Source organism: Venturia canescens, chromosome 7, assembly GCF_019457755.1.
Source record: "Venturia canescens isolate UGA chromosome 7, ASM1945775v1, whole genome shotgun sequence".
NCBI lineage: Eukaryota > Metazoa > Arthropoda > Insecta > Hymenoptera > Ichneumonidae > Venturia > Venturia canescens.
The window spans coordinates 2,706,999-2,718,104 of record NC_057427.1 but is presented as its reverse complement, the minus strand read 5'-3'; the positions used below and the strand labels follow the sequence as shown (position 1 = coordinate 2,718,104).

General features: G+C 43.6%; 1 protein-coding gene across 1 annotated transcript in view; it reads left to right on the top strand.

Moving 5' to 3' along the window:
- Positions 1–280: 280 nt before the first annotated feature.
- LOC122413404 (probable serine/threonine-protein kinase DDB_G0282963) overlaps positions 281–11,106 on the top strand; it is a 55,787-nt gene continuing 44,961 nt past the window's right edge. Inside the window, exons 1-2 of the mRNA XM_043423722.1 lie at positions 281–478; positions 570–629. The gene's annotated coding sequence lies outside the window, so the exon portion shown is untranslated. The remainder of the gene's footprint in view (positions 479–569; positions 630–11,106) is intronic.

Sequence of the window (11,106 nt, the reverse complement as noted above, 5' to 3'; positions counted from 1 at the left end):
TTAGAGAGGGTTGTTCTCTTGTGGAAAGGAGCCAGAAGCACGAGACTCGTGCGAGTGAAAGAGAAAGACGAGGACTGATCCAGAGTCCGTTTCGGGGAGTGAGGGAGGGAGAAAAAGTGAGAAGGAGCGTGGGAGAGCGAGAGCGGGAGAGAGAGAGAGAGAGAGAGAGCAGAGAAAGGGGAGAGAAGCTAGTGGAGGGAATAACGGGCATGCGAGAGTTAGCGAACACGGCATGAGGTTTCCACGCCGTGGCGACGACTCGTCAGTACCGTGCCGCGACTCTTCCGCAACGCGTCCTCCTCGAGGACCTCACTTTTCCAAGTTAAATCAACAACTAAATTACTAAAGAACGAACAAGCATTTAAATAAATTTGTTCTCGTTTATTCCCATATAAAATTTCGTTTATTCTCACATCAATAAAGTTTTTCCCGCGTGTGTATCGAACACTCGGGAATAAATAAACCGTTAATCGTTCAGGTGCGCCCGTGCTTATTCCCGTTATTTATTCATCAATATTTTTATCTATTAATTCCTGTATGACGATATATATTTGTATGTATAAATAAAGGAGCGGATCCGCCGATTTTCCAGGATTCCAGAGCCCTGCGCTTGCAGCTTCGTCAACACGGTGAGTTAACACGTGCTCGCGCTACCCGTTCGTACTGACAATCAATCAAAGCAAAGATATTTGTTCACGCTGATCGATTCTCATTTGAAATTCATATTTAAACAAAAGCTTCATATTGCCGCAACGAGTCATTGCATCTCACTCTTTTACCAGACATTTTTGTTCAATGCTACGCTAACTGAAAAGGAAAATTAATTTTTTAAACCTGCGGCGTACGCTGCACTCTCGGCTGCAGAGTGCTAAAAATGTCGGCGCCAATTTTATCGAGGCAAAGTTCAACCTGCTTTTTTTTTATCGATGCACGCCATATTTCTATGGAGATGTTTGGCTTCGTACATACAGTTGAGTTCCCACAGGAAAGTATAGTGTGTGCAGGACGTTCAGGAAAAAAACTTGATCAAACTCATTGAGCACGTACTCGAGTTTTCTAACTCGCAATTTTTCTCGTTAACTTCGAACACATGTTTCGCGCTCGACGCGAAACGACGTTTACCTCCTTTCCTCACTTTCGGGGGGGGGGGGGGCGCGATAAAATAAAAAAAAATAAAACGAATCACGTCACCCGGCGAAACGGGTGACGCGGATAAAAAAGTCCTGCGGTTACAAACTTTAATAAACAAAAACGTTGTTTTATCTTTGCATCTATATATTAATTGCGGCGAAATTGGCAATTCGAGGACGAACTGCACATGACAGGGCCGTCCGGAGCGACGAATTTGGCAGGGAAAATCGTATCGGCGCGCGGGGAGCGATCATTTCGGTAAAAACCATCAAAAGCACGTTCGTTTTCGTCCGTTTTTTAATTGTTCCTATCGACTCAAGCGGAAAGTGGAAAAAATGAATTTGAGGGCTGGCTTACGTTGGAAAAATGTTGAAAATCCTATCTACGATTTCACCCTACCGAGAAACTTCGACGTTCTCGTGTCTGACTATACCCCAGGGCTTACTACTGCGCTATCTCACCTTCCATTGCACAGAGAAAGCGGATTCGTTTTGTATAGATAATGTTATTTTCCAAGAATTTTCCAAGTATTTAAGCCCCGATTACAAGCAGCATAGTATTTTTTGAATTTTGCAGTTTTTCGTACCTTCAATTCTAAACAGCTTTACGCGGATAGCTAAAAGTTTTATTCATCGTGTCAGACTAGCACTTACTGATAAGTGCAAATGTATTGTAAATCACAAATTTTGACTGGCAGCACAGTAAATTCTATGATAGATACACGAATAACACCGAATACGTGTGACATTTTACCATCCATGCAGTTTTTTTTCAGGGTTGCCCGAGCACACTTTACAATATATGAACATTTGAAGTGACTGAAAAGATTTTTTATGATGATTATAGAGAAAAAGATTCGTGAGTCTTTTGAAAAAAAGGCATGGGTATTGGTTTTTTTACTATTATACTTTCCTTTAGAATTTTCGACCTCGTTTTCTCCATGTGTTCTCTCAGCGAAACAATTATAATGCGATGGCTTTCTTCTCTCGATCACTGCTCACGTTTTTAGTAGCCTCATGGTGTTTTCGTGGTACGCGGTGATGAGGATACGGTCGGCGGGGGAGGGGATGGGGATGGGATTTCAGAATACTCCCGCGAGGTGTGAGGAATGATCATCGGAGCTCGCATTTTCGAGCGCGATGTTGAATTCTATGACGAAAGTTCGAACGACCGAAAAAAACACAATTCGGGGAGATGCCGGGAGATGACAGGGTCGTGCGCCGCGTTCTCATGAGAGCGGGCGCCAGGCAGCCGCGGACAGCAATAAGTGCGCGGTCCAAAACCAGCAAAACTTATTTTTCTTCTTTACACTAACTCTCCGTAGAATCGCTCACCGGTTCGAGTTGGCCACGAGTACTCGAATAGTCGAGCTGGCCGATCGGAAATGGGGTTGAGCCGATTGAATGGACTCCGAGATCGGGAGGGCGCGAAGTGTCAAGCTAAAACTCTGAGCGTACGCAGGAAAATGTTCACGTTTCCTGATGACCAAGTTTGATGTCAATGAGGCTTCATCTTCGGAGTTCATTGCTCTTCATTCGATTTGCTTAAACAACGAAATTTTGGCTTACAAATAAAAAGAAATTCAACAAGTAAATTTGTCTCACGTGATAAAGAGTTTTGAGGATAATCCGAGGCTCGGGATTGTCTTAATAAAAAGAAAATTAGAATAATTCGAGTAGCCCGAAAGCGAGCTCGCCACGCAGGCTCGTACAGCCTCGTTGTGAAAATGATTTGGTCCGTTTTTGAGGGAACTCGCGGGGGCTACGCATTGCGTACGTTTGGGATATTCTGTGCATCTGCATAAATGAGGGGTTTCTGGACGCTCCGTGTGTTTCCTGGTAGTTCCGCAGAGATTATATGGTCGGCCCGGAACACAGGAGCGTTGAACACAGCACTATTTTCGTTGGTTATGTATCGCGCGTGAGGAAGCGTTGTTTCGTTGTGAGTGTGCAAGTAATTTGAGCTCTTGGGGCTTAAATTATTCGGCGTTTGGGATCGTCGGTTTAGCCGAAATGCGTTGATTGCATTGTTTTATTTACGCCAAGTCAATAAATTTAGAATAAAAAATCCCACGAGTTTGAACAAACCGAGCGTGCTCGAAATTACTTTTTATTACAAAAAACCAGAAAAATTATATTTTCCTTGCGTATCCTGAGACGTGATAAATCGCACGTCGTTTGTTCGGGCTCCGGCCAAAAGTCATGTTGTCAAATCGCGGCGGGCTAAGATTTTGGAGTCATGCCCGAGCCAATTTGTCCTCGTTTATTGGCGGGAGAGCCTCCGTTATTGGCCTCACCGAGTGATCACCACACGATTTTGCTCCTGTCATTCGGAAACGAGGGAATCGGTCCGTCGCCTGGTTAATGCAAATTCTTCCACGTGTCTCTATATATATACATACAGAATCGAGTTATTGGAACATATATCCAAAAGCTCCGGAACAAAAAGCCCCGAATCCAGGGCGATGTGGCGCTACAAATTCATCATTTACGCCCTTCTCTTCGTCAGCAACAAACCCACATGCATTATAATAGGGATCTATATCCAACGAGCGGAAGTGGCCCAGGACCCTATTTACAGTGAATAGATTTCTCACCTGGCGTATTCGCGAGCTCTTCCTCGGAATGGGATTCAATAGGAAGCCTAGAATATTGCCCAGTACATTATGCCCATAGCGACTATAACAGTGGCTGTAAAACACATGAATTTATCAACCACATTTTCACCGCAAGGAAAAACTAGGAAAATTATTTCGCTCATTTTTTCGAAGTGAGAGAATTAACGTTTGGCGATGAAAAGTCGATTGAAATTTTGCATATTTTTGGCTCTCGGCATAAATGTGAGCAGAGAGTTAACTCATTACGAATATTATTATAAATCGCATTACGTAGCGTCGCTTCTGAATGACGATGACGTAGAATACTCGTTGTACGGGCATAAACGAGTGTTCCAGAAGGATAGGCGCGAATGAAAAAATTGTGCAACGAGTCACACGCGATATAACGGCTCGAGGTGGTAGCGACGACCCATTTTTATCGCTGAGGCGCGAAAAGTGGGCTGTAGAAATCACATAAGTGCATTTGAATGCATATTTTGAAGTGTGCATCCATACATTCTCGAACACATATACATGAAGGTTCTCGGACTTGTTACAGAGTTCCCCTTCGAGCGGTGGCTTCTTTCTGATTCGTAACAATAGCAGAAAAATCGCTCTCAGGCTCGCGGGAGAGTATCTGCTTTTTCCACGCACGTATATATATACGCGTAATTATTATGAGGCTGGGGAGAGAGCTCAACGTAACCTCCTCGAATTCAACGACGAACGAGAGCTCGAATTTCCTCCGCCGCGAATGAGCATCTCTCTTATTAATATAATAAGTTTATTATTCTTTATGCGGAAAGCCTTTGAGTTTCAGATTAATGAAAAGCTTCCTAAGTCCTTTGAGGAATTATGAAAAAGAACGAAAAAAATTATCGTCGCTTATAATTTTTCTGTTTTTTTTTGTCCATTCCGTTGCCGCTTTTTTTTGTTTTTAACTAATTGCAATTAGCGGAACAAAATTAGAGTTTAAATGATGCGGAAAACGGCTCGATTTCATGAGATTTTTTCGTACATATTTTCAATTAGTGAAAAAAGGAATTATCACGGTTTTTTTTTCGTACTAGCTTTTGGTACATTTGCTGCTGAAAGAGCTTGTACGTGAATTCTCGCGAAATACACGTTCCGCATGTTGGCTCATTTTTTATAAGCTTTTTGTACAAGCGAAACAGAGTAAAATGATCGGATAAATTGAAATTTAATATTATTTCAGCCGGTATCACATGCCGGCGCGTACCTCAGAAAAATCAGCGCTTTTGCGAGTTTCGTTATTATTGTTATAGCTACTGTTGGCTCGTGGAATCAATGGAATATTTGCCTCGTTACTTTTGAAAAACCATTCACCGTGCGGGAGGAAAAATTCAGGGATTTGATTGCACGGAGAATTTTTGATACGCGGACAAGAGAAATTTTAATTTAATTTTTTTTCTTCCTCGCGCTCGTTCAATATTCGAGCTCAATAGATGTGATGAAAAAACCTCGAGAAATCGTCTTTGTTCGAATCAGCCCATAGATATTTACAGCATTCTACTTTTTATAAAAAAACGAAGTTTGGAATAATGATCGGAGAGTTTACCACGCGGAAGCTTGTAAGCCACCCTGACTCGTTCAGAATTCTCAATATCAAGAGCTGCACGAAAAAGGCGAGGAAAATCGAGAAGGAAGCTTTGGAACGCTTTGACGGATAAAGTTTTCACTCTAAGAATTTGACCTGCCCTTACTCTCCTTTCTCGGTTGCCGGGATATGCCAATCAAGATTCCTCGAGAATACGAGGCCATTTTCCATTTCTTCGTAAAATGTTATTTTATACTACTTTTCTAGTGTTTTAACAGCAATATTCTCGCCTATATATCGAGGGAACTCCTCCTCCTCATTTCCTTTTAACTTTGATACCTCCCGTTCCCCCAAAGCCGAGGAATAAACAGCGTCGTTGCGGTAGCAAGACTCGGGGATGTTCAGGAATTCGGATCCGAGGCTAAATCGTCGTTTAATTTAGAATCAAAACGCGCGTCTGACCAAAGAGGACTTAATCTACTGATCGGTGCTCGAGGTCGGCGGCCCCGAGGTTAATCAAGTTTGCGGGGGGAGTTGGGCTTTTTTGGGAGTTGTAGATCGGTGTGAGATTTCTCGAGAGGAAATTTACGTTGGGTCAGAACGCTGGCCTTGTTAGAAGGGGGAGAAGGGGAACGGGGATAACGGATAAGAGAAACGTGGTTGTATCTGGAGAGGGAGGAAGTGATACACGAAGAGGAGGGACGAGAATCTCGAAATCGCTGCGCTGGTCAGAGATTCACCGAGCGAATTACCAGTCTTTCTGTCCGAGAGCTTTTCCCGGATTTTCTCGTTTCTCTTAGCGAAATCGCGTGCACGTGTAGGAAAGCTCGAACGAGCAATGAGAGAATCTCGTTGCAATGAAAATTTATGATACGAGAAAGTGCGACGGAGAGACGCGGCGAGAGATTGAAGTGCGCGAGCGGAGAGAGAAACTGCCCTCGGTCCTCCTTGCGAGCACTTTACGAGGAAACGAAGGTCCCTCGTTTTTCCCTATGATTCCAAAAATCCTTGGAATGTCCTCGTGCGATCCGCGGGAGAACAAATAGGCAGGATTTCATCCACGCGAGAGGATCCAGTTCGCACAAAATTCCACGGTTCGTATATCAGGTTTTTTTTTTTTTAAATTAATTTCCTCCAATGCCCCATTGCTAGGGACTCCTTAATATTTTATCACCTCCGGGAAGGAAGCGTTCACCCACGAAATTTCGGTGCACAGCTATTTTTCTTTTTTTATTTCATTCGCAGAGTCGAAGCTTCGAGATGACGCCCGTTAAAACGTGCTCCAGGCTCTCGGAGCTTTTACCTCGTGTCATTCTGAATCACCCAAAGAGCACTTTATCAGACCTCGACCAAGTACCTATAGAATACCGACTGCCCTCCCCTCTTTTTCCTCCCTTGAGAGTACAGTAAAAGCGTGTGCCACAGTGAAGAATCCGCGACCCTGCTCTGTTACACGTTCAGAGCCATGGGCAACCCCGCGCGAACCCGAGGCGGTCCCGATTGCGTCAAAAAGTCTCACAAGAATCATCCTTTTCCACGATTATCTTTCCACTAATTCCGGAAACTTCCGATACTTCGACAAAGACGAGCCAATTATTTTTGATTTCACAAATAATGCTGACCCGTCAGTTAATCGGCTCGGTCCATCTCCAATCTTGAAAAAAGGATAAATAATTCTGCGAGTTTCGTTAAATCCTGCACGAGATCGAAGGCTAAGCAAACGTGTAAAAAATAAATTCTTCTTTTTGCGACTCACAAAAGGTTTTTATTCTCGCGTGGAATTCCTCGTATGCATAAATAATGTAACACTATGAAGGGTAGTTATGTGTTACGTGTAGTTGGCAAGCTTTGAATCTTCGTCGAGGGTCCTTTCTCACATTCGCACAGCCACACACTTCGTATAGATTTAAAACATGCAAAGCCTTCATAATTTGGGAGTGTTTCCCACTCTATCGAGTCGCGGGAGGAGGAGCTCGCGATAGATTTTTGTTTTCCTTTATGGCCCTATCGAGAGCATCGTTATTAAATCGGTTATTTTGATGTTTTTCACTCGTTTTGTGTATCCTGCAAAGCTAGGGGGGACGGAAAAAAGTGGGAATAACAGAGAATCATTTATTCTTCTCCCTTTGGTGAGAGCCGATGCAATAAATACCCTCGGGCTTTTCGATGAATCAGCGGGTTCGTTTCACCGCAACGGAGTGTGGAATTTCCGCTGTGGAATATTCGCTGATGGTCCATGGCGTTTCCCTTTCGCCCTCTCGCTTTTTCTTTCTCGCTCTCTCTCTCTCTCTCTCTCTCTCTCTCTACCTCCGACCCGATCATCGCGACTGTCGCGTTTATTTTCCTGATAGTATGCACGCGTACATGTACGCATTTAGAGAAGCGCTCGATCGGGCCAGCGGTATATACGATCCCTTTGTGGAGCTGATTCAATGTTCCCTCGTATCGGCGCAACGGCCTAACGAGCTGTCGAATTTGTTTACGAAAATAGATGACGATATGAAAACGCCTGTACTCGGCTTTTTTATCGCGTGCGTTACTTTTCTTGCTTTCGCTTCCACTTTTTTAGCATAATTCTCTGGATCCTGCTTGGGTACGGAATTTTGTATTTTTGTTTCGTTTACAAGTCGGCTCGATCGTTTGCATCTCTTCTTTTTGATTATTCAAACAAATTGTCCATTCAAAATTGTGTAAACAGACAGGAGCGCTTTTCCGCTAGTGAAAACAGAGAGCGGAGCTCCAAGTATAGAAACTCGCTTCCGTTTCCCTCGATTAATAAACTCCTCGCGATCCATTGGAAAAAAGCGTTGACGACTCTGGTCCCGATGAAATAAATCAATTTTTCAAAACGGGAGGTAAAAATCGAGGCGGACGGAGAACAAAAAACAGCAAAAATAAAAGTGAATTGTATTTTGTTTAATGGGAACGAAAAATCGTGACGCAGTACATAGAAAAACTGGATTCGGGCTCGTGTTTATTCTCCCGCAGGAGAGGCGACCGTGTAAAAGTGGCCTTTGATGTTTCCCGTATCGTATCACGTTTTCACAGAGGTTTTACTTCTCGAGTTTTTTTCCATTACCTTAAAATTCAATATCCCCAGTTTTCAATCCCGTTTATTTGATGACTCCCGTATTAGGGATTTTAAAAAAATTTAATAGTCAAATACGTTTCTTCATTCGTCCGTGGGCCAGCTGTCGAAGATGTACTGGAGGGAAAAGCAGCTTGCTTTGAAAGAGGCGTATTACGAGGCTGCTCGTCCTCGCGGTAGATTCAACGACACTCTCGTTGAATAATTGTTGAATTAGCATTACAAAGGAGCCACAAGCTTGGCGCACTTACGGGAAGGAACGATCCCGTAAGCGCGACGAGGAGAAGAAGAGAAACGGAGAGGGCGAATGCACGTTGGTCTGCTCGATGCGGACGCTGACGTTAGTCATTCTCAGTTGCCAGAGATCCAACGTATATGCACTTACAAACGTGTGTGTGTGTGTGTGTGTGTGTGTGTGTGCGGTTGTATTTGGCGGAAGAAGAAGACCGGAAACGCGAAACTCCGGGGACAGTTCTCACCGGCGTCGCACCGGCGCCTTCCCTTCTCTAATTAAGTTAGCGGCTGATGTGTACACCAAGGTATGGATATACGTGTATACGTCTCACGGGCGAGAGAGAGAGACAGACAGACAGAGTAGACTGGCAATGAGATATATAAACGTCCCGGAGACGGAGGAGTCTCTCTTCAAGGCTTTCCGAGCGAGGAGAGTCCAACGCTCCGCCATCACAGGGAATCTTCCTTTCACTGTTACTCTTGGCACACGTGTGCGTCCATGTTTGAGTCCATTCGTGTGTGTGCACCTGCACGAGTCCAGCGGATGACTATCTTCGTGGAACGTAGAACAGTTTCTGACTTGTCCCTGTTGCTGATGCTGGCACAACTACTCCGATTCTCATCCTCGAGTTTCCATCTCGTAACTCTGTCAAGAAAAGCATTTTGACGGGAACGAAGGTGCCAACTTATATTTATGGGATATTTGGTTATTCGAGCATTTGCTCGAGAGAGATTTAGAGCACCAGCGAGTTTAGTTCGGACTTGGCAGTTATCAAGGTATTACGAGTGCTGTGAGATCCACGTCGAGTGGAATTCGAGCAGCATTTTCCAAGGGCAAAACTTTGATGGGCAGCCACGAGACTTTTTAGCCTCATTTTAGCGATCGACGAGCTTGCGCTGCTTCAAAATGCGGTTTTATTTTCTGAATTTTTCTCGTGGAAAGTCTGTGTCAACTAATGATTTTCTCCCGACACTTTCCCACTGCTGGAACCCTTCGAAACGTCAAAGAGTGGAGAATTTTTCAGCTCCGAAGCCCCAGGGCAAAGAAGCTTTTTTATCCCGGAGCTGTGTGTCCTAACGACGTTGAATTCTTGTTTCAGTTCACTCGTTCCCGAGAAGAAATTTAACTTTGTAATGGATTATTTCGTTGTATCTTGGATGAAGAGCGTCAAAGCAAGAGATCATCTCGTTAGAGAGCACATTTTCCCAACTCGGGAAATATGCCCCCGGCGTTTCTCCATGTCGAATGCTGGATATCCCGGCTCCGCGCATGGCTTATCTGGTGGATGATGTGCGTTCCAGAAACAAGAAAATCGAATTGAATTTACGTATCATTCGTGCGTAAATATTTTCAGTAACTTTTCAACATTTCACACTTTTTAGAGTTTTCGTGGAGCACGAAAGCACTGAATGCTTCGAACTATTTTTTTATGAGAACGAGCTATTTTATTATAAGAAGGCGCTTCTTCACATTTGTTCCGACGAACTTTCTTTCTCGGTCTTCGGAAATGAGAGGCAGAATTTTTAATTCGTTTATATCGTCCGGCCGAAGAGGAGCTCTCGACCTTTTTTTCCCAATTTTTTTTTCCTTCCACATCGTTTCGAGTGCTCCTGCTCGCTTCTTTCCTACGAAATTTCCTCGTCGAACAATTTTCAACCGACGAGAAGCACTCGTCACGGAACGTTCCGCGGAATTGCGCACAGTTTAAACTTGTTTTGTGTGCATTATTTTGTCCCCCTCCCTCCCGCTTTTATTAGAGGCGTAGATAGCTCAGGAACCCGTAATTAATTACGACTAAACACGTGCGATGCTCGCGAGCATTGTATTAATCAACAAAATCCATCGACATGATTCGTTTAAGAATATTAACGAGAAAATCGAAAAAAATGATTAACAAAGCCCCGAGACACGATACAATCGTTCACTAATTACCGAGAAAAAGGAAACGCGTCAGCGCACGATTCATACCGCGCCAGAGAAATCGAATAATTTCAATTCATCTTGGTGCAATTATACGAAAAAATCATTGTGAAAGGTAAAAGTTATTCAATCACGTTAATCCTCAATCTTGTAACTCAGTCAGTGATTAAAAAAAGTTATTGGTCAATTATGCCCCGTGCTGGATCAAAGTGAGGCGGTAAAAGTTTCATCTCGATCGCTGGATCTTCCGTGTGTATTTATTAACGTGTCTGTATGTACAGAATCATTAATAGCTTCGGGTTCAAATGTCGAAATGCCTCGAGGTACATGCGAGATATATGTCATTAGGTTGATTACGACGCGTAGTGAGAAAATGATTGCAACTCGATCAACGAAACATCGGTGTCTTCGTTCAATGATCATTGATCGATCTTTCCTCGCAAAATTTTTTCATCGCTTTGCAAAACCAGCAGCAGCGTTGAAAATCGTTTATTTTCTTTCGATGAATCCATCATATCCCAATTCCACGTTTATTTGAAAGGCTTTAATTTTTTAGGAAGCCCCCTGCACGCGAAAAT